The 23,916-nt window shown below is 38.6% G+C and overlaps 1 protein-coding gene and 1 non-coding gene across 2 annotated transcripts in view; one reads left to right on the top strand and one right to left on the bottom strand.

Annotated features, from left to right (window-relative positions):
- BNIP3 (BCL2 interacting protein 3) overlaps positions 1-23,916 on the top strand; it is a 320,761-nt gene that overhangs the window by 61,455 nt on the left and 235,390 nt on the right. The window lies entirely within an intron of this gene.
- Positions 2,118-2,190, bottom strand: TRNAN-AUU (transfer RNA asparagine (anticodon AUU)). Its single transcript has one exon. It is a non-coding gene; the product is annotated as a tRNA-Asn (tRNA).

The raw sequence follows: 23,916 nt of genomic DNA, 5'->3' as shown, positions 1-23,916 counted from the left end.
CAGCGGTGGACGACTAGTGGCCTTAAATTGTTTTAAGAGCCTCGCCCGTGGCCGAGTGATTAGTCTCTTTGCCTTCCAATGTGGCGACCCGGGTTCGATCCCCGTCTGGGTTATGAAGGAATTTGTGGTGATAAAGCGAGCGCCAGCGATTTTTATCGGTGTTCTTTCTCTGCGTGGTCCTGAGCCAGGTCTCTAGAACAAATAAAGCATGGTTCGAAGTTATACACATTGTGTTTAATAAAAACTATTATTATTAATTCAGGCGTTCTCTGGAACAAGAACTTAACTACAAAATCTTCAATTTAAGATGCAGAGAGTCGAACATGTTATATCTCGTATAACAGCACAGCGCAGAATGATATTCAAATGCTTCTAGAGGACGCTGTGTTTGTTGGAAGGAAATAATATTTTGTTATGCGGGAGATTTCTTATTTAAGGATTCAATATAGGCTGGAAACGAAAAACCCGACGTGACGTAAGTCTAGTTATTAAGTTGTTATTCCAGGGAATTGTTTAGGAGGGTCTCTTTCCTACCAAGGAGGTAACAATGTTAGACTAAACTTGCAGCGAGGAAGAAAATAAAGGCTGGTCCACAATAAACCGGGAACTGAAACGAGAACGAGAACAGAAATATTGTTAAAATAAATGTATTTAAATGTGAGTATTCACAATTAATTTTCACGTTCCCGTGTCCGGGCTCCGGTAAGCTTCTCGTTAATTGTGAATGCTCACATTTAAATAATTTATTTTAACAATACTTCCGTTCTCGTTCTCGTTTCCATTTCCGGTTTGTTGTGGACCAATCTTAAAAGTAAAATAAAGCAAAACAAGTAATAAAAAGGAAATGATAAGAAGAAAAGTGTAAGAAAAAAGTTGGAGGAAGAAAAACATATTTTAAATACTGTATTGACATCAAAACCATGAAGTAACCCTTTCCGTGAATTTTATGTCGTGTAGGAATTTTGTACAGTTTACAGCTGCTTAATTCATACGTTAGATCTACTATAGTTCTGTACCACATTATCGACTTCAAGGACAGTCTTGTTTTAATATGCTATTAAGAAATGGTCATGTTAAAAACTTTCCACGTGCACTCTGCAGCATTAATAGCCTAATCCAGCCAGCTAATATATCATTTTTTAACTTCTATCTTTACTCTTTATTTATGTAGTTTTCATTTGCAATTATCAGTTTAATTTTACTTTACTTTCATAATTAAACTCATAATTTGAAATATCGACTCACTTCGACGGTTGGTTATATTGTTATTAGTGGAATGCCTATAATATGGACCCAAATATACATATCTTTTCGTTCATATTTGTTTACAGTCGTTACAACGTTAGTACACAGAGCTGTGGTAAGGTGATAGTTCTTGGAATATGACGACGTAATGATAAGAGATCTGCTGGAGCTTCGTTGCGTGAGATTTCATCCCATCGCGTGTTCGTTTGTTTCATGCAGCAATCAGAGTTCTTATTCTATTTTCTGTTTGTTGACTCTGCCAAGCTGCTTTTGGTAAATAATGCAGCTATCGTTACAAATATTTTCCCAGTCGAGTCTGAGTCAACAGAGGAGCATAGTCTTGTTCTTACTTGTCACCAAGATAACGTCTCATTAGGAATATTTCTTATTCTAATTATAATTTTCGAACAGTTTCGCCGATTTTTTAATCCAATTTCAGGCTTGTGTTTAGATTTCATAGGTTTGCACTTTCAATTTTATTGCTTTTTCCGAGTTGATGTAGGAGAATATTATTTTTAGACATTGTTAAAAGTAGACCTTTTGACAGTATAGGCCTACGATAGTGTTAAAAATGGACTGTTATGGGGTAGCGTTCTGAAAGTAACTACTTTTTATACTAATGTTAAAGTTAAACAAGTTTCAACTGTTCAAAGAGTTGACAATCTATGCAAGACCTAATTTGTTTTAATAATGGCTGTAATAAATTAGCCAATTTTCAATTTATACAAATTTCATTCACAATATTTTTTTAAAGAATCAACAACGGCTCTCTAAAAAGATTGTATGATGTGTATGAAGTAATTTTGTATTTTGCTTCGATTTGTTACACTCGCCAAATATCTCTCAACCTGAATAATTTCGAGGAAAAATTGTTCCGGGGCCGGGCATCGAACTCGGGACCTTTGGTTTAATGTACCAACGCTCTACCAACTGAGCTACCCGGGAACTCTACCGACATCGATCCAATTTTTCTCTCTATATCCACAGATCTCAAAGTGGGCTGACAACCGTCAACCAACCAACTTCGAGTGCACACTAACTCCGTGTGACTTAAATTGTGGTTTTCTGTTAACGAACAGTGACGTGTATTATGCAAATCAAGATTTCAGGTATAACTCCCTGTAAAGTTGATTTGAATAATTTCGAGGAAAAATTGTTCCGGGGCCGGGCATCGAACCCGGGACCTTTGGTTTAACGTACCAACGCTCTACCAACTGAGCTACTTCGAGTGCACACTAACTCCGTGTGACTTAAAACCACAATTTTGTAGAGCGTTGGTACGTTAAACAAAAGGTCCCGGGTTCGATGCCCGGCCCCGGAACAATTTTTCCTCGAAATTATTCAAATCAACTTTACAGGAATTTATACCTGAAATCTTGATTTGCATCTCTCAACCTGTTTTATGAACGATATTTGTCGCCGAACGATTGCGCTCTTTTACGAATACAGCATGCTGCATCGCGAACATAATCCGGGCTACGGCAATGATGATAATGATAATGATATGTGAATAAATGATGGCGAAATGAGTCCGAGATCCAAACCTCGAAAGTTACCCAACAATTCAGCGTCAAATTGGTTGAGGGAAAATGACAGAAAAAAAATCCCAACCAGATAACTTGTCGCAACCATGATTTGAACTCTGGCTCGCTAGTGTAATGGCCAGACATGCTAACCGTTAATCCACAGCGGTGGACAAAAAAAAAATAATAACTACGTACATATTCTCATTTTCTTAGGATTATTTCCTTCTCGTCACCATCAGTCCTGATCAGTACATATCAGATTAGCCATTCCCATGTTATGAAATGGCAACATAAGAGAACGACCACCAGTGTCTCCACTGTCGAAAAGGCATATTTTGATAACGACCGCTAGATAGAAGTATAGTTGCAAGGGTTATAACGTGACTTCTTTTGCAGTCGCTAGATGGCAGCATAGTGAAATTGATAAAAGTGATTGTCTTGAAAGTTCATTAGGCTGATTATTCTGTTATATGTGATCAGGGCCATCAGCATATTTGTCGTCATTGCTACTGATATGATATGTACTAGGGTTACATAATTGGCAGTCTTTCACTGTTTCAATTCGTTTAAGTTATTATTTAACGTTGGCCGCAAAATACTAAAGCTTTCCCAAGACAATGGGGTAACGGTACTGCTTCTTTTTACTTCACTTTGACAGCCGACGAGTAATCTTTCCTGATTCATCCATTGGAGGTCTTAGGGTCGAATTCATAGTTCAGAGAGTTCATTCAGAGAGAGGCTTACCCCAAGCCATGGGCTAATTAATCGGCTAGATGTCCTCGCTCGCGACCGAGTGGCTAGCCTCTCTGCCTTCCACCGTGGCGACCCGGATTCATTCTACATTTGTATGTATGTATTTATTCACACTGTAAATGGGTATGTACCCGGTGGCAGTGGTAACTAATTACACTCAATAATGACAATTAATAATAAACACAACTAATAAATAATAATAATAATAATAATAATAATAATAATAATAATAATAATAATAATAATAATAATGCGCATCCTAAATTAAATGAAACATGGTCACTTAAAATAACAATTAAAGTAAATCTAATTTGTACCTTAACCCTAAGTTCGAACTAAGATCCACGAGTGTGACAGGTTCATACCTGCACAAGTACCTTTCGGCGCTACACTTATTTGGCTGTCAACTCACTCACTGCATTGATTCTACCTGATTTCACTAACACTTCTAACCATTTCACTGTTCAAATACTTTGCACAGCCACTTCACTGACACTACACACTTCCTCACTGATAGAACACTTCAAATAACAAGATATCAATTACACCCTTTAAGTAGTGTGTATAATATACTACCGTCTATTAGTAAAGTCCTTAAGCCTATTTTTAAATACATTTTTGGTTATTGGTAAAGCCTTTAGTAAGTCTGCAGGTAAAGCATTCCAGTCTCTGATAGTACGATTGAGAAAAGAAAACTTTCCAGTGTCCGTTCTCTGTCTTCTTTCCCTCAATTTATATGAGTGGTCGTTCCTTGAAGAGTAATTTGGCGGTGAAGTGTAATTTGGGCAAAGAAGGAATTTGTGGTGGACAAAGGAACCACGAGGGGTTTTTCTTGGGGTTCTCGTGATTCCTCTCGCCATTATCATCATTCCACCAATACTCCACATTGTCCTCACTCCACGAGGTCCCTAGCCAGGCCTCCAGAACAAACAAAAAACATGGCTGAAAGTTGTACACATTTGTGTTTAATGACACTTCCGTGTTGAGAAGACGTATCTTCAAATCGATCATGTCATATCTCTAGACTTGCATGATAGCCGCTAGGCACCAAGAGCGACTCTGATATAATGAGATTGTTAAGTGAGAATGAAGTAAGCGAAGGAAATCTTAGCTCGATTATACGTTCTTGACGTCGGTACATTCCTGGTGATGCGGCTCTAGCCAACTCGGCACCGCTTACACATCCGACCTTGCAGAGGCCGTTTGCCTCTCCCGGCAAAGCACGCACGTACGTGGTTCGCAGTTTTCAAGTTCACGATAATTCTCTTCTACCTGAATGGCTTTCATGTCCAGAAATAAGAAGGCAGTTAAAATCACTTTGCGAGGCTTTGCACCATCCCATTTTCCGCAAACGTGACGATCGGGAGAAAAATAGATTTATTTTATTTTAGAGATAGGCAAAATGGTAGGTGCCAGACGCCACGTTGAGCAACATTCACCACACTTCGTTTAAGAAACATACAATTTATGGAGTTTGTATACTAGCAGTTGAGACATGTGGACCGAAAAACATGCACTGCAATATTTTACTTCACAATCAAATAAATAATAATATCATTGTTTGCAACAAAAAATCATTGCTTAGGCCTCTTTTAACCACAGTTTATGTAATCTTCAGATCATTTCACAGATGGTTGTTACTCTATTTTTATTGCAGGACTGAAAAAACGCAACCTTGTTTTGTAATAAAAGCCAATAAAAGGAGATTCATTAAAAAATCACATGCGAATTACAGTAATATCAATTTATTTTCCATTAAAGAAGTACAGTGTGTGGACATTAAAATAGAAATAGAAATATTTAAATAGCATAATCTTTAATAGAATCCTAAAATTAACAGTTGTTTTTACAATAAACAATTACACAAAATAATAAAAAATATACAAGAATACGGTCTTCACATTGACAGCGATTTTATAGCAAACAATTACATTAAATAAAATTATACAAGTGTCTAAGGATTTTTCTTAACTGAGTGAAGTAATTAAATAATATTAAAAAAACAAAAGTTCGTTGCAATATAATACAGTAGTTAACTGAATAAGAGAACATATTAATGAGGACTGGGGTTTGGTACTCATCATTACATATCAAATTAGTAATTTATAAATCTCAAGGAAATCTATGTGAACTCAGTATCAATAACAAAAGTGTATTGTACCAGGAGTAGCAATATTTAATTTAATGATTAAACATGCTATGTTAAAGTAAGCAATTTCTGTAGGCCTATGTGGACAGAGTTATGCAACAACAGACACGCAGCAAAATCACTTTTTAGAGATATTGAGGTATTTAGTAGAATTTAATTATACATTCTTCATAATATCTATTTTGTTCAAACCAAATTGACTCTGAGCATGGAAGAAAATAGTTTCAATACCAAACAGAGAATTTTTTACATTATAATAAATGTGATATAATTTTATCAGTAACGAATTATGTGTTTGTTTGTTGTCGCAGAATACAAAATAGAGGAATGTCGTCAACTGTTGAACGAGGAACTTCCAATTCCCTGCTAGCTTGTCTATATTGACTTGCGTGAGCTTCTAGGGAATGACTGACGCACCTGATTCACAGTGTCTTCGGTCACATGCTTTTTAGGACGTTTCCCTCTTTTTCATATCAAGCTTCCAGTGTCTCGTAGACTTCCATCCCACTCGCAAATGGATTTGCGTGTGGGAGGATCCACATTCCATTCCCTTCTTACAAACCGCTGAACCCATGCAACTCAAATTCTGCAAACCAGAGCAAGCACTGCACTTTACGCTGTGGCGTCCACATCTGGACTGGCAAGGAAACGACTGATGCATAACCTGTCCTGCTCTGTTTCTGCGATTGCGTGGCAGGTGAGGCAGTGACCTTGAAAGAGTGGAAGAAGTCTTGGAGAGATTCTCTATTTATTGCGCTTTAAAAATTATAATGTACAATTCTCGCACTATGCGCTTTTATTTATGTGACTTCGGCCTGGACATCCGGTATAATCAAGAAACCTAATTGGGAAACAATTAAAAGGTATTTTTATGGCGGTCTTATACAACTATAATCAGGGTGTGTTCAATCTAGTCTTCAAGTTCTACAATTCGTTATCGGCTTCATTGAAATGCTGTGGCCCTCGTTTGCAACCCCCCTTACGAGAATAAGTCTGCAACTAATACTTAAGGTTAGGAATGAAATTTCTGTCACTACACAAATAATAAAAGAAATAGAAAATGCAATGCATAGATGGCATGGCTATATTGAACGGGTACAAGAACATTTTTCAGTATTCAGCATCGAGAACAAATGACGTGAGAGATCATCAAGTTTTCCCAGTTTTATGCAATGCATTAATACCGTACTATGATCTCGGTATTAACAGGGAGTTGTTTGTTTAGCTCAGGTTTTAGCTTGACGTTACAAGGTTGTTAATAATTATTTTTGCTGCTTTCGGCGGGAGATGAGTTGAACGTCTTGTTGGTCGTACGAATCGTAGAACCGAAGTCAGCAAGTAATATTAAACTGAGTGTCTGATCGGTCAATCATGCGAAATTGAAATATCTATTACAAGAAAATGAATTGCGGTAGTTAATCATGATAAAATATATCACAGACTATATGCAGAGATAACAGAGCTTATGAAGGGGCAATTTATCAATCTACTTTTTATACTTCGTCATAGTGCTTAAGTGGCTTAAAAGAGCTGACGAGGGTAGGCCTAAATACGGGAAAGGTGTGGCGATAATTTGAGGAGAATCAATGACAGCTTAGATAAAGTGACTTCAAAATGGAATACGAAATGACAGAAATAACATACTGTCCGTCAGAGTGGTTATGTCGCAACTCTGTTTCCGCCACCCTTTTCTGCTGGCCCCTCTGTAAAGGCTAGTGGCTGGACAGTTAGATACTTTCCTGGAAATATTTGCTGTCCGGAATTGGAAGTCTACGTAATATTATACAACTTTTAAAAAATGATTTAAAGTTAAGCAATTGTCACGTGATTTCCCCGTTTCGACATGATGCGATTCCTTGGCGAAAATTCATCTTCTACCAAATGAAGGGGTGAGAATGATATCATCGTCGTTCTTGCAGAAATGACTAAGTCCAAAATTATTGTTTTGAGTTACAACGATTTTAAAGTTTAATCAAATTTTAAAAATCTGTTTTGCCATAATTTAACCTATTTTTTCTTCTGATTGGCCTACATCTCCTAGTTAATTTTATCGGCATAAATATGAAGTTGTTGCCATGTAGATACGCATTATTTCTTAAAATATCCAATGTAATGGATTTCGTCAATTTTGGACTTAGTGACTTCTGCCTGAACGACGATATATATCAAAGCCACACTTTGATCAATAAAACTGTTTTTTGTACGAGTTAATACACATATGGGGAAGCTACTAGTAAAATATTATAAAATTTCTGGGAAATGTCTGTTATTATTCATTTGGGAAGCTTTGTCATACAGTCTCCTTTAAAAAAAGCACTGAAAATTTGAATTTATAAAACAGTTATATTACCGGTTGTTCTGTGTAGTTGTGAAACTAGGACTCTCACTTTGAGAGAGGAACAGAGGTTAAGGGTGTTCGAGAATAAGATGCATAGGAAAATATTTTAGGCTAAGAAGAATGAAGTTACAGGAGAATGGAGAAAGTTACACAACGCAGAGCTGCACGCATTATATTCTTCACCTGACATAATTAGGAACATTAAATCCAGACGTTTGAGATGGGAGGGCATGTAGGACGTATGGATGAATCCAGAAATGCATATGACAGTGTTAGTTGGAAGACCTGAAGGAAAAAGATCTTTGGGGAGGCATAGACGTAGATGGAAGGATATTAAAATGGATTTGAGGGAGGTAGGATATCATGCTAGGGACTAGATTAACTTTGCTCAGGATATGAACTGATGACAAGAGTTATGTGAGGGCGGCAATAAACCTCTGGGTTCCTTAAATCCATTTGTAAGTAAACAAGGTGACTTTTTGTAAAAACGTTCCTGAATATTCTGCGTTTTTCTATTTACTTACATATACCTTTTAAATAACATAAATAATTATTTTATGATCGAGGACACCAAAAACTCCTATCAGAACGGCCGGTCCCAGAACCTCCGGAATGCGAGTTGTTTTACCACTAAGAAACCTTCCTCGATAACACATTTTTTGTTTCTTTGTAAAGATCCTTCACTACAAAAATTGCGAGCATTTTGCTTTATGTCCGTTCTTCCATTTCCAAAGAAAATCAGGGTTGCATCGCACTGTTTTCTTACTCTGCTAATCGCAGTTATTGGTCTCAGAGGAATAAATATGAACCCGAGAAGCTGCAGGCGGACAAAACACGGCACTGGAGGAGGTTTACGACCTACACACGGAGTTACGCTCATTTCATGCGCGAGTAAGTGCATAATCACGAAGTGGGTCAGTAATGCAATTCCTGCAACCCTACCGATCACGTGCCTTTGCTTTATTATGTCGTAAAGTTTATCTAAATTACTTTCTAGCGTTTCCTTCCCCGACCTGCGGCGAGAGTGCTTTAAAGCTTTGGCAACTGCAGCATTCCACCTACAGTTTCGAATAAGAACAGACGATAATTCTTTCCATAAATTTTGCTGCGTTGAATTAAAATCGTTTTCCTGAATATTGTCTTGAGAATCCGTTTTTCAGAGGAGTAAGTAAATTGAATCTCTCTCATTATTCGTGTTGCAACTATTCGGTTAGCCATATCAGCTTTCCGATCAGATTCTTGAGTTCATCTCGAATAATGAGGAAAGACAGACCTAGTGGAGGCTTTTGGGAATTAACTTTTTTTCCTTTTATTATCGTATTTTTTACCGTCGTCGTTGCCATCATCGTATCATCATATTATCATCTCATATATCTCATACCATTATCATTTCGTATCTATCATCTCAGATCATACATCATCTCATATTATTTATCGTCTCGTATTCATCTCAATCACTATCATCTTGTATTATCTCATTATTTATCATCTTGTATTATCTCATTATTTATCATCTCGTATTATCTCGTATCATTTATCATCTCGTATTATCTCGCATCATTTATTGTCTCGCATCATCTCATATCATTTATCATCTCGTATCATCTCATATCATTTATCATCTCGTATCATCTCATATCATTTATCGTCTCGTATCATCTCATATCATTTATCATCTCATCATTTATCATCTCGTATCATCTCATTTATCGTCTAGTATCATCTCATATCATTTATCATCTCATCATTTATCGTCTCGTATCATCTCATCATTTATCGTCTCGTATCATCTCATATCATTTATCGTCTCGGATCATCTCATATCATTTATAGTCTCATCATTTATCATCTCGTATCATTTATCGTCTCGTATCATCTCATATCATTTATCGTCTAGTATCATTTATCATTCATTTCATTCATTTAGTGTTTTCCCCAAAGACAGGTCTTTCACTGCAAATCTAGCATTCTCCAATCTTTCCTATTTTCTGCCTTCCTCTTTGTCGCATCATATGATCCATATATCTCAATGTCTACTTCATCTGATATCATCTGCCCCGAACTCTTCTCTCGTTCACCATTCCTTCCAGTTTCATATATTATCTAGTATCATCTCGTATCATCTCATATGATGTAACACAGCGTTGTCATACACAGCCTAAACGGAGCGGAGCGCTCCACTATAACTCGTTGCGTGCTCCGGTGCTTCCGCAGACATAAGCAAGTTCACGCTCCGACTGGTCGTCTCTAGCACCACAACCGGTTTCGGAGCTTACAACTCTGACACTACTGATGTAACATATCGCACCATCTTGTGCCATGTCATCGCACGGTCTTGTGTCATGTCATTGTGCCGCCTTGTGGCATATCATCGTGTCGCCTTGTGCCATGTCATTGTTTCGTCTCGTGCCATGTCACCGTATCATATAAGTATACATATACAATGGCGGTCAAAAAATTTAGGAACCTTGAATTTTACTTTGTATTTAATATGTCACCAATAAGTTTAAAATGGTGATTAGTTTAATTATACGATTATAAACGTAACATAGATTGAAAACGAAAATGATTATGACTTCATACCACCAACAATAACATCAAAATCTAGATTTGAACAAAAGTTTGCTTATGCAGAGTGTGACAACAATGAGCATTATTGTTGGTAATTATTGGTGTTGTGAAGTAATGTTCGTTTTTTTTTTTTTTTTTTTTTTTGTATAGTAAGATTATAATCTTATTAATCACTATTTAAAATATATTGGTGACCTATTTAATACATTTACAAAGTAAAATTCAAATGTCCCAAATCTTTTGTTCGCCAGTGTATAATATTTAGTGTCGTATCATATTATATAATTATAGTTACCTTGTCCTCATGTCGTCATGTGTAACTCCCATGGATTATAATAAATTCTTTCATATGCGGGCTGCCTTTGTGTATATAGAAGTGGACTCGTTAACTTGTTATATTACGAGTAGTGTAGGTCAAATATGGACATTACACGTTAACATTTTCAATTTAATTCGAAACAGATGAACGGTTATTATTTTTAGAAATAAGACTTTTTATTCCAGCATGTCCTGGTACTTAAGATTTCAAACGTTTCGAGACTACATACAGGTTTCATCGTCATGTCGTGTATGTAGTTCCGAAAGGTTGCGAATTTTAATATCCCAGGACCCGGTGAAATATCCAAAAGTATATTTCTGATAACTAGGAGGCGGATTTTGATGACCTAAAATCTACTTAAAATGATCATTAAAATGCCCTTAAACTAAGGGAAAGATGACATATAATTAAAAGAAAATGACATTTAAATATTATTCACCGTACTCGCACCACAACTTCTTAAAAATTAGTCACCTTGTTTGAATGACTGCCCTGCAAATATCGGAGAGGAGGCAACTTCCTGGAATTTGGCTAAGATAAATGAAAAGAACATGCAACAAAATGAAGGCTTTAAGGGAAAACTATAGATTTTAATGAGGGTTTACAATGTGTTTCAATCAGGGGTGGGCCACTTCAGTGCCTTCATTCTCTATCTCCTCCTCCTTCCGCTCTGCACTTTTGTTATCAGATCTTCCAGATGAGAGAGTGTGAATGACAAAACAAATTGTGGGCGTAGCGTGCATTCTTGCAATCTTTGTGTTAAAAATACTGTCAACTACAGTAGACATATCTTCCGAACCATGTTGGGGACACAACGTCCTGTCCAGAACACGGTGAAAGTTTCCTCCCTTCCAAACATAAATTCTAAAGATACCCTCGTACCGACAAAAGAATAGTAGCGGTCAAAGCCCTCACTTAAACTAAGCTACTGTCAAGCATTTTATATTACTTCCGTTGTGTGAAGTGAAGCCTTCGGTGGAATGAGGGATGGACTGTTTCAAACTATAAAACTCAAACTTCACTGTTATTCACTTATTCAGAAGGCAGTTACTACTGACCTATTTGCTTAGAAAATGATTTAACAGACCTATCGGTAAAGAAGAAAGTAAAATGAATTCCAAATGATCTAAAAGTTCTTTAAAGTATTAAAAATGACCAAAAAATGCCGAAAAAATATAAAAATGACCTGTTAGTTCAAAAATCTCAAAAAATGCAATGTAAGATTATTTTTTTTACTTTGATATAAACATAGAAAGGATTTCTATATTAATAGACATCGTTCTAATGTGAAAAATAAGATGACTTTACATAAACATCCGCACCCTTATAGCATTAACCGTGAAAGCCAAAAAACGCTTATTGATTCTTATTTTTTAATTTATGTCGTGAAAAATGAGTTTTCTTATGTATTCTTGGAGTCGGGTCATGCTGTTGGCTCTCTTCTGAAGGAAAGTTGTTTTACGTCTTTAGACAATAGAAATTTTAGTGGGTTGATGGATATTCTTTAATGACTTTAACAAGCTAGCTAAATCATATTCTGTAAAGGTGGAAGAAAGTTGGCGGGTGGCATAGATAGATGTTCGTCCATTTGCTTTGTAAGGTGTGGATGCCACGCCTTGAGACGTACAAATCGCCTATAAATCTCATGTGAGAGACAGGAAGGAGTGGCATCACTTGCGTCTACACTGCCAGGACCCCATATGTCTGCGAGAAACTCTTTCGCGGAATATAAAGATTTATGCACTCGGTGACGCGTGTTCGTCCTGCCATTTGACGCTTGATTCAAGGAGGCTGAGAGTTCATAGAAAACATCGTGCTCACTTCATCTCGAGGCCCGTCGTCAGTTCAGACGTCTGAAGAGTTCTCAGCAAAGTGTCCGATATCCGATACCAAAATTTGAAATGTGCAGTGGGCAAATTGGCTGGCGGAAGATTTTCTCAGACTGCTTAAGTTTCTTCTGCCATTTCAATCCATTGTTTTCAATTACCGCCATCCCATCTACCAATCTTAATTTAATATTTTGTACTTATGGGTTTAGGTACAGCTTACAGCAGTAAATTTTTTGGAAATATTCAATATTTTTTTTGTGCGAGATCGTACGTATTTGCTTGGTTTCCGCACAAAACCAACCCGCGGTAAGTGTAAAATTCCACATTCAGTATTCCCAACCTAACACACATAACAATTTCCCTCTTCTTACCGCTTAAGTGACATATTGATTTTACTGCTTTAGGCTTTTAACATATTATTTTTAGAGATGTTCAATATAGTAATATAATTATAAATTGGAAACTTACCACTGCAATTTCACGTAAATTGCACTGTTAATTATTGTTTTTAAATATTTGCAAAAATTAAGTAAACTCTACAACTCCACTAAAGTTACTGCATTCGTAATGCAAGTAACGTTAAGGAAGCCGTGAAAAAATCAACAAGATTCCAGACTCATCATAGACTGGGGGGGAAAAAAAGACAGGCGTATATCACGGCCTGCTGGAGTATAGTAAATACAGAAAACATTTTAAAGCAACAATGTTGAAGATAGATATTTTTGTTTTGCAAATTTGCCGTCATTGAACAGAAACCAAGATGGAGATTTCATTGCAACTAATTAGAAATTCCTGTTTCAGATATGTAATAAACGATCTTCGCACAAAATAATGTACGATACACGAGCGGTATGTTTTCTTTCAATTCTCGGAAATTAAAACAGTTCAACTACGTTTCGCTTTTTCAAACTTTTCCTCGAACATGAAAACTTCAATATACCGCTCTTGTAACGCATATTACTATTTCCTCCATTACTGTATCTTCTACAATAATGAAAATTGGTACGTGTAAAACACTGTCCTTCTGCTATATGAAAAAAAAAATATTTTTACGATTTAAAAAAAAATATGTTTTTTTTTTTTTTTTTTCAAAATTCAAAATGGTGTCAGTTTACTGTAGGGTGATGAAGCATTTCCCTCAAATCATAAGGTTGTTAACTTTTTCATTTTCTCTCTTATTTAATTGCTGAAACTTATGTTCACAATATTATGCTCTTTCAATTACATTCCTTTAATAATTTTTTTCATTTTGTGTTAGAAAAAAATACTGATATTTGACCATTTTTTAAAATGAATTTATTTTTTTATCACACAGTCTATCAAAGGTAGAGAAATGATCTTGCATCGTATTGTAGATATGATATGCATAAATACACACAAAAAATTTCATCACAGAATGATATACGATATTGTGTAGTATGTAATCAGGGCTACATCTCATCTGAATTACTTCTATTTTCGATTGAGAATTTGTTTTGTAACTCACTTAGATTGTGATTTCTGTTTCTATTTAGATTGACTCAGAGTTAAACTCTGACCTGGATTTTATTTATTTGTTAACATAATGTAACATATACAAAATTCAAGTTCTGATTATTTTTCGGTACACTTCTGCCAGAGACCTTAAAATTACATCTTTGGCTGTTGTGCAGTCATTTCCGCACTTCATTCTCTACCAGATCATTTCTTGCAAATGTATTGCCTCGTAAGCTTTTCTTCTGTAATCCAAACAGGTAATAGTCACACTCACGTATGTTTTAGCGAAGCGGACTATCTTTAAGCAAACAGGAGAACTGTACGAGTTTACGGCATTATTATTGCGGTTGGAGCAACGGTCCGTTTGCGGTCCAATTATAAATTGTAATAAGATTGTGAAAGGTATCATAGAAGAGGTCTGTGGAGCGTCCGTGAGAAATGAATGAAATTTGCAATGGTGACAGCATTCTCGCCGCTCACCTGCGCAACGAGTGTACCCGTTGGAGTGCAACGCTGCTCCTTATAAGGACACGCTCAAACCCGTACACCTCGGCTTGTATCGCATGTGTGTAACACAAGTTTCAGTATCTATTTTGCATGTAGCATTGAGGACAAACACAGAATTGTGATGAAAATTTGTACGGGACAAGTAAACAGAAGCAAACCTGGGAGTTGAGGTCGATGCACGTCTCCAAGGCATAATCGTACTTGTCATCTTCTGTATCCTGTTCATTGTTCCATTTGTCCAATTTGCTTTCGTCCTCTTCGCCACCGTCCACTTCGTCTTCGTCCACTTCGCCTTCGTCCCCTTCGACGCCGTCCTCTTCGCCTTCGTCCCTTTCGACGCCGTCCTCTTCGCCTTCGTCCTCTTCGCCTTCGTCCCCTTCGACTCCGTCCTCTTTGCCTTCGACACCGTTCTCTTCGCGTTCGTCCTCTTCGACGCCGTCCTCTCCGCCTTCGTCCCCTTCGACACCGTTCTATTCGCGTTCGTACCCTTGGCCGCTGTCCACTTCGTCTTCGTCCCCTTCGCCACCGTCCCCTTCGACGCCGTCCTCATCCCCTTCGACACCATTCTCTTCGCGTTCGTCCCCTTCGCCGCCGTCCTTTTCGTCTTCGTCCCCTTCCCCTTCGTTGCCATCCTCCCCTTCGCCTTCGTCCCCTTTGCCACCGTCCCCTACGCCACCGTCCACTTAGCCTTCGTCACCCTCCTCTTCGACGGCGTCTAACGGTTAGAGCATCTAGCCGCGATTCCCGGTCGGGGCAAGTTACCTGGTTGAGGTTTTTTTCCGGGGTTTTCCCGCAACCCAATATGAGCAAATGCTGGATAACTTTCGGTGTTGGACCCCGGACTCATTTCACCGGCATTATCACCTTCACCTCATTCAGACGCTAAATAACCTGAGATGTTGATAAAGCGTCGTAAAATAACCTACTAACAATAAAAAAATCGACGCCGTTCTCTTCGCCTTCGTCTCTTTCGCCACCGTCCACTTCGCCTTCGTCCCCTTCGCCACCGTCCACTTCGCCTTCGTCCCCTTCGACGCCGTCCTCTTCGTCTTCGTCCCCTTCGTCACAGTCCTCTTTGACGCCGTCCTCTTCGCCTTCGTCCCCTTCGACGCCGTCCTCTTCGCCTTCGTTCCCTTCGACACCGTTCTCTTCGCCACTGTCCATTTCGTCTTCGTCCCCTTCGCCACCGTCCACTTCGTCTTCGTCCCCTTCGCCACCGTCCACTTCGTCTTCGTCCCCTTCGCCACCGTCCACTTCGTCTTCGTCCCCTTCGCCACCGTCCACTTCGTCTTCGTCCCCTTCGCCACCGTCCACTTCGTCTTCGTCCCCTTCGCCACCGTCCACTTCGTCTTCGTCCCCTTCGCCACCGTCCACTTCACCTTCGTCTCCTTCGACACCGTTCTCTTCGCGTTCGTCCCCTTCGCCGCCGTCCTCTTCGTCTTCGTCCCCTTCCCCTTCGTTGCCATCCTCCCCTTTGCCTTCGTCCACTTCGCCTTCGTCCCCTTCGTCACCGTCCTCTTCGACGCCGTCCTCTTCGCGTTCGTCCCCTTCGCCGCCGTCCTCTTCGCCTTCATACCCTTCGCCTCCGTCCTCTTCGCCGCCCTTTTCTTCGCTTTCGTCCCTTCGCCGCTGTCCTCTTCGTCTTCGTCCCTTTCGCCATCGTCCTCTTCGCCTTCGTCCCTTTTGCTGCCGTCTCCTTTGCCCTCTTTGCCATCGCTTCCTTCGCCCTTTTTAGCTACAGTCTTCGGTATACACATAGTATAATTATTCGGTACATATACCGAATTGAATTGAATTTCGGGAGGGGATGCTACGATCCAGCACTGCGATCTTTCAAGATATTTTGCACTGTCGCTCTGGGTGGCGCAGTCAGTAGGCCTATAGTACTGGAATTTGTGCCCGAGGTTGCAGGTTCGATCCCGGCACAGGTCGATGGCATTTTAAGTGTGCTTAAATGCGACAGGTTCATGTCACCAGATTTATTGTCACGTAAAAGAACTCCTGCGGGACAAAATTCCGGCACACCGGCGACGCTGATATAACCTCGGCAGTTGCGAGCGTCGGTAAATAAAACAATTTAATTTATTTTGCATTAACCCTCATTCCCAACCCACACCGGCTGACTACACTAAGGTTCGCCGGGTATCCAGGTTTAGAGCAGGCAACCCCACTCGTACCTAGTCAAGCCCCTTTCTTGCATTGCGAGCCGGCGTTCGGGGAATGCTATGGAATGATGATGAAATGCTGTAGATGCCGTATATGGGGAAACGGGAGAACCACAGAAAACCCCAACTGCAGTTTTTTCGCCACAAGTACCACTATTGATTTTTCAATGAAAAAATTGCAAGCCTGACCGGGATTCGAACCCGAACCGCCAGAGTGACGGTATATAAAAATCAGCACCGATAAAATTCGAAGTCACGTCTTTCCCCTTGTTGCCCATAACAACACCATGCCAAATGAAACTCGCGGCTGCACTCGTGGCTGTACCATTGTACCGTCTTTTCTCCCCGAAATGCTACAAACTTCAAGGTGAAAACGAAAGGCGCACAATTGAATAACGGGCGGAAATGTTATTATAATGACAGCGTTACTTGCGGTGCGCTCTGTTCACTGCAGTCTGAAAATTGATGCCTGTATCTGATGGAGACATGAATGGCTCTTTCCATCGCCATTTACGAGGGAAACGAGATTTTGTTAAGTGTCTGTATTTCACCGGCATATGCATCAGCATAGCTTCCAATGGCTGCTTTTGTGATGTCAATAATAGACCTTCAGAAGAGACAGAACAGCTAATTCGATATACCAAGTCCGCGAATTCGCTGCCGTTTGTCACATTTTCCACTAGTAGTGGTGTATGCAGTTGAGTTACCTTCTCGGTTTTGATTTGCAGAAGGAATTGTCCGGGATTTCATACTCGCCTTTCAAAATTTTTTTTTTTTTTTTCGAAATGTGTACGGAATGTCCAGGGTTTGTGTCCTGCTTAAATACATTTCAGTGAGAGCAAAAAACAAAAATCTCTTTTCCTGCTTAGTAATCTATGTAATGCCTCAGTTGGAAGAGTATTTACCGCCTTAAAAAAAACTCGAAAACAATGGCAGCAAAGGAGAGGATAGAAGCGAAGATGCGTTCCCTTTTTGAATCAACTAAAGACATGATGAGAAGCAGTGTGTGGTACGGTACAGTGCCAGGAACGTACGTACGTTTGTATCCAATGCCTACCCACTTCACTTCACTTTACGTGATTCGGGTTCCGCATATTGCGGATAGATGGCAGGACTGTGACCTATTTTTCTAGTTGCACACCATTTCGGCTGGTTACGCTGTACATGATGTGTATCTGTGGAGTGTAGGCCAATGTGTAAATGTAGTGTATGGAATGAGAGGTGATGATGAATATGAGGAAGGGAGAAGGGGAAACCCGGTGCCGGCACTTAGCCTACTCCTGTCGAATAGCACCAAGGGGGCCGCCAGGGTTAAAGTCCCTATTCGACGGAAGAATCACTATCAACAGTGACATATGCCTTCTCTTCACTGCACTGAGAGAGAGATTTGGGATTTAATCCAGGCATATTGGTGCACAAGAAGTTGTGCACCGCCATCTCTCCTAGTCCCGAGGACCTCGCCGGGGATCGAACCCGGGCCGGCTAGTCTAGAGGCAGACAATCTACCACAGAGCTAACATGGCGGACTGTGGCAGGAGCGTTTTTATTGGTAATTTAATACTTTTTAAATTGTAACTTGATATGCAATTTGGTGCCAAGTTTTTTGATATTTCTGATTTGTATATTTAATTACGATTATTTTTTTAAATTGAGGGTATTTTGAAGCAAAATCGGGTATTTTCAGGATTATATATGGGTAATTTAACAAGCCTTGAAAACTCTCTTGGTTTTCTCCGAATTTGTCACGCGTTGTGTGTGTTATCGCTTCTGTGATTTCTCTTACAGGTGATAAAGGTTACGACGGATAAACTTGTTCATTTACATATGGGCCTACTAATAAAATGACCAAGTTATTATTATTATTATTATTATTATTATTATTATTATTATTATTATTATTATTATTATTCACCATCATCAGTATTGTTACTATTACTATTCCTCACTATCATCATACTGTAGATTCTGAAATACGCGTGACTTATTAAACGGATGTTCAAATAAAAACATCAATTCAGAGATTGAATGATCATTTCTACGTAATAACGGATACGGATGTAATAGATGGAACCTCGAGCTGGCTGCACCGTCCATATGTGCACAGCCCGTGTGTCCTTGATGCGCTCATCGCCCCCAACTCTGTGTACGTGCTGGCTGACAGCTGTCCGTTCTGTTGATCCTCAGTGCATTTGTTCCACTTTATCGTATATTTATGGATTGGAAAGATAAGCTCCAGAGCCTGGAGGCTATAATCAACTCCGATTTCATATGACAGCCTCAATTTTCCATTGTTCTTGTAGCTGAGACACAAGCTACAATACTAACAGTACTAACTTCGATTCCCGATACATGAATTAGGTATCATTGCATACAGCATCCAGTGTTCTGTCTTAGACATACGTTGACTTTTTCCTGAAGATTTTACTATTTGCGTATAGGTAAGGTGACAAAACGTCCCGAAAATCTGGGATTCGTCTCAGATTTTATGTTTGTTTTGCCCCGGATTGTCAGTTTTGTAAAAGTTTTCTAAGGAAAAAGCATTTGAAATCAGAAGTTAACATTGCTTTTGTGTAATCTAGGCCTAATAATGTTTTAATTTTAATACTTACAATAAAAATGTATTCTAAGGAATAAGTTTTGTTCTCCAAAAATGTTCCCAGAGTTTGGCTTACACATCCGTCAGCTTTAGTATAGACTGTTTTTGCCGTGTGTCGAGTATTATGTAGTTTTACAAATTTAATCGAGCCGGGTTCGATTCTCGACCAGATATCAAGTTTCACGAAGATAACGGGTATTTTCTCAGTACATTTTTATACTCTTCATAACAGCGCAATTCCTTTATCATACCTATTGTGAATGATATTACCGTTTCATTATTATTATTATTATTATTATTATTATTATTATTATTATTATTATTATTATATTTTTTTCTGTACGGTTGTGAAAATTGGAAAATCAAGGCAAAAGATAAATCAAGAATAACTGAGGCGGAAATGAAATATAGTAGAGTCTCGTTAATCGGAATTAATTGTCACCAAGACCTGTTCGATTACAATATCTTCGGATTAACCGAAATGTTTCCTGTAATGCAATGCATGCTATTCACGAGCGCTGAGAGACGGTGGTGAGAGTAGCCTACCCTGTTGCTATTTTTAGAACCACAACCAACAGGTTCACTTCATTACGACAACAGAAAATTACTGATTTTATGAGCATGACAGATGTGTAAATTATGTACAGAAAACACTAACTGTTGTAAATACCCTTGACTGTGCTATTTTCATAATTTTTTTAAGTAAAAGAAATTGAGTAAATTTATACAATTTTTCTTTTCGCTACTTTGTACTATTACAATAAATTTAGTTTCTTCTTAAAATAATTTTGTTCGGATTAACCAGATTTTCGGATTCTACTGTATTTAACGAGATTCTACTGTATTTAAGAACAGCAAGTTATAAATGGAATGGCTACAAAACAAACATATAAATTTTGGAAGAATTGAGAATAACATCAGCCTTTGAACAAATTTTAAGTTATACGTCAAAGTGAATAATAGCCTATAACATGTCAATAGGATGCTCCGGAACAGATATCTTAGATTATTACAAAAATTACACCCCGGGTATAAGAAAACCTGGAAGACCAATGAAGAGACTTCTCGACCTCTAATATGAGACCGGAACGGACCAATCTGTGGTCCAACTCCTTGGCAGCTACAGTACGATTATTTAGTCCTGAAGTCGCCGGAGATGTGCACCGGAATCAGGCGAGTTCATTTAGTTACGCCAAGGGGTGTTTGGGTTAGTTACTCGCTTGCCTTCGGAGCGATCGGATGTCATGCGTGCGGTAGAGCGGTATGTTTTTAGTACAATTAAGGTGTACTGCATTCCTTTACCGACCGCTCGCCCTTATCTCTACTTCGGAGCTCTCCCCACTACTCCTATTACTTCCCCTCTTTCGCGACGCTGAGCTGCCAGGACTAAATAATCGGTCTGTACATGACGATGATGATGCTTTTTGAACTGCTATTGAAAGACATGCTAAGTAATAAACTGTGAACTTTTTTTCTGGATTAAAACATAGAAAGCATTCTTTATAATCTCAAAAGTAAGACATTTGACTTCATTTATAAATTGTGGGCCTAAGGTTTAAAAGTCTGCCCAACGGAGGAAAAAAGTGATGTATTCAATTCAATTTATTTGGCCATTAGACATACAGTTTTAGGCTTCGACAGAATACATTGAAAAACATATAAATACATTTTTAAAAACATTAATAAAAGAAACAGTAAAATTTAAATAATACAATGAAAACCTGAAGTAATTTGAGATTTTTAGATTAAAGAAAACTAACTAAAGTATAATTAAACTAATTTATTAAAATGCAATTTCATACAAATTTGTGTTGAAAAACTCAGCAACAGAATAAAAAGGATTATTTAATAACCAATTGTAAAACCCAGTTTTGAAGCTATTGATTGGTAATTTATAATATTGACTGTGGAGCTTGTTATATAATTTCATCCACATAATTAAAAAGTTTGTGTTGCTCTTGTGTAATCTACAATATGAAATATTAATTTGTTCACTATTTCTAATTTCATGATCATGCATATTGGCCACTAATGAGTAATTGTCGATATTTTCTCGAGTGTAAAGTATATATATATATATATATATATATATATATATATATATATATAATTGTTAAAATCCGCGATTGTCTGAAAAGTGGCCGACAATGTTCCAGATGTAAACATATGTATGTGGTCTTCAGAGCTCTGAATTGACAGTAACACTTTAGTTTGTTGCAGTGTAGACAGTTTTAATGTTCTTTGGTTTGAATTGAATTGAATTTGATTAATTGCGCTAACCTTCAAGCTAGGCACATTCCTAAACTCACACCGGCTGATTACGCGTAGGTCCGTATGCAGTGAACGCCAAACTATTCTCAAGACTTCCCCAAGACTAAATCTGTTTGAAGTCTTGAAGTCCGTGTCAGTTACTGTGAACTAGACTACTAGACAATGAATGACCCGTTTCTTTAGCTAAATTAAAGTAGGTTTTATTGAGTAAAGTAAATAAAACAATAGACGTGATGTTTTAAACTGAATTAAGTAGATTACTAAATTTACTTTCTGTAAACACAAAACTGTTGAAGATATTCCGAATTTCGTAATGCATCATTTCTTGCCACTGTTTGCACAGTATTGGTTACAGAGTGAAGGCAGAGAACAGCAACTTGCTTGCATCCCCCTTTGACCCGCATGCCACAGAGTCGCCGGCAGTGTTGACACAGCAGTGTCTGACATTTCAGCTCGTAATTAAATGAGAGTTTGCTGTCATTAGCGAGACAATGGACTGTACACTGACTACCAATAAACCTGACGGCAAGGCACGTGGCCTGTTCCGAGTTTACTGCTGACCAGCTACCAAACGCATGCTTTGAACCTCAACGCTTGTTCTTGCAGGTCTTCCTTTAACATAATCTTACAGTGATGCATCTTGAATATTATTATATTTTATTATTATCTTTAGTATTATTGAATTATTATTTTTAGTATTTTATTATCATTTTTAGCATTTATTATTTTATTTGATTATTATTTTATTATTAGCTATTATTATTATTATTATTATTATTATTATTATTATTATTATTATTATTATTATTACTACTACTCATCATCATGGTTACGTTTTTTTTTTCTTTCGGATCTGGAAAACATACTTATTCTAGGCTATATCTGGCTTGAATAATTTCAAGGGAAAATTGTTCCGGGGCCGGGCATCGATCCCGGGACCTTTGGCTCAGCGCACATGCCGGGATCGATAACCGGCCCCGGAACAATTTTCCCCTTGAAATTATTCAAGTCTGCTTTACAGGGAGCTTTACCTGAAAGCTAGATTTGTATATCTAGCTTGTTCTGGGTTATTTGACCAATATAACACAAAGCCTTCAGTCCTTCACAGTGAAATGTTTTTTTTCTGTTGAGAGACGTGCAGATCTAATTCCATAATTGCAAAGAATGCGGGAAATCAAAATTAATATGACAACAGGAGTATGTGGACGGAGACGATGAGCGAATTGAAGATGGGGGAGGACGTGGACGATGAACAAATTAAGGATTATGGGGGAGGACGTGGACGATAGGCAAATTGGGGACTACGAAGGGGCGGGGACGAGGGACAAATTGAGGACTATGAAGAAACAGGGACGATGGGCAAATTGAGGACGATGAGGGAACGGAGACGATGGGTAAATTGAGTACGATGAGGGAACGGAGGTAATGGCCAACTTGGTAACGATGAGGGGACGGGATCATTGTGCAAATTGACAACGATGAGGGTACGGAGGCAATGAGTAAATTGAGAACGATGAAGAAACAAGGCTGATGGGCAAATTGAGGATGATGAGGGGACGGATACGATGGACAAATTGAGGACGATAAGGATATGGATACGATGAGTAAATTTACTGAGAGGGGACAGGGCCGTTGGGCAAATTGAAGACAATTAGGGGACGGGTACAATGGGAAATTTAGGACGATAAAGATATGGATACAATGAGTAAATTTACTGAGAGGGGACAGGGTCGTTGGGCAAATTGAAGACAATTAGGGGACGGGTACAATGGGCAAATTGAGAATGATAAGGATATGGATACAATGAGTAAATTTACTGAGAGGGGACAGGGTCGTTGGGCAAATTGAAGACGATTAGGGGACGGGTACAATGGGAAAATTGGGGACGATAAGGATATGGATACAATGAGTAAATTTACTGATAGGGGACAGGGTCGTTGGGAAAATTGAAGACGATTAGGGGACGGGTACAATGGGCAAATTGAGAACGATAAGGATAAGGATATGGATACAATGAGTAAATTTACTGAGAGGGGACAGGGTCGTTGGGCAAATTGAAGACGATTAGGGGACGGGTACAATGGGCAAATTGAGAACGATAAGGAAATGGATATGATGAGTAAATTTACCGATAGGGGACAGGGTCGTTGGGCAAATTGAGGGCGATGAGG

This window comes from Periplaneta americana, chromosome 2, assembly GCF_040183065.1.
Source record: "Periplaneta americana isolate PAMFEO1 chromosome 2, P.americana_PAMFEO1_priV1, whole genome shotgun sequence".
Classification (NCBI taxonomy): Eukaryota; Metazoa; Arthropoda; class Insecta; order Blattodea; family Blattidae; genus Periplaneta; species Periplaneta americana.
This window is presented reverse-complemented; position numbering and strand designations above follow the sequence as displayed.